The following is a 1122-nucleotide window of genomic DNA, read 5'->3' as shown; positions in this document are numbered from 1 at the left end:
CTGGAACAATCTCTGTGCGTAAGGGTCAATGCTGGAAAACCATATTTGAAGCCCATGATCTTCGGGCTCTTAGACGGCACTGCATCACATACAGGAATGCTACTGTAATGGAAATCAAAACATGGGTTCAGGAATACTTCCAAAAAACATTGTCGGTGAACACAAACCATCTCATTCGCCTTTGCTGGCTAAAACGCTATAGGTCAAACAAGAAGCCATATCTAAATATGACCCAGAAGCACAGGTGTTTTCCCTGGGCAATGCTCATTTAAAATGGACTTTGGCAAGTGGAAAACTGTTCTGTGGTCAGACGAATCAAAATTTGAAGTTCTTTTTGGAAAACTGGGACGCCATTTCATCCGGACTAAAGAGGACACTGAGCTCGTTTACATAATCCGAAAATAAAAACTGCATGTAAACCGGAGTGAAGAGGTTAGCTCCAGTCATGTAAACATCTTACAGCGATTAAGACCTTACTCGCATTATTGGAAATAATCGCATTATTGGTGTGCATGTAAATGAGCTGACTGACAACCCAAGTTGTGATTAGCGCTCAGTTCAGAAGCCTGCATCTCTGATGGTTTGGGGTTGCATGAGTGTGTTTGGCATGAGCTTACACATCTGGAAAGGCACCATCAATGCTGAAAGGTTTATCCAAGTTTTAGAGCAACCTATGCTACCTATGGGTTAGTTGTAACACAGCGTTACAATTAACCCCGCTGGGTCAAAATATTTTCAAGCCCACCAAAAAAGTTGCTAAGAGCTGCAGACATATTTCAAAACAATGCTATGTTTTAGTCAACAAGACACTGATTAATGAGACATAACATTGGATTTGGTATCTTACACACCCAACTTAGAAACGGAAAAAACATATGATGAAAAAATTTACTTACATGCCACCAAAACACTTGTTCATCAATAACTGTCTGGAAAAACACTATACATTTCCAATAATTTGCATGAGATCGTCTTTTGGAAGCATGAAAACAATACCGGAAAAAAATTATTTTACATCTTAAATAAGTCTCATAATATTTTCCCTTTTAGAAGTACTTAATATAAAAACAAAATGGTCAAAGAAACATTACCTTCTTGTATGTTTTTTGTTTCACAAGACAA

Source organism: Misgurnus anguillicaudatus, chromosome 19 (assembly GCF_027580225.2).
Source record: "Misgurnus anguillicaudatus chromosome 19, ASM2758022v2, whole genome shotgun sequence".
Taxonomy (NCBI): Eukaryota; Metazoa; Chordata; class Actinopteri; order Cypriniformes; family Cobitidae; genus Misgurnus; species Misgurnus anguillicaudatus.
This window is presented reverse-complemented; position numbering follows the sequence as displayed.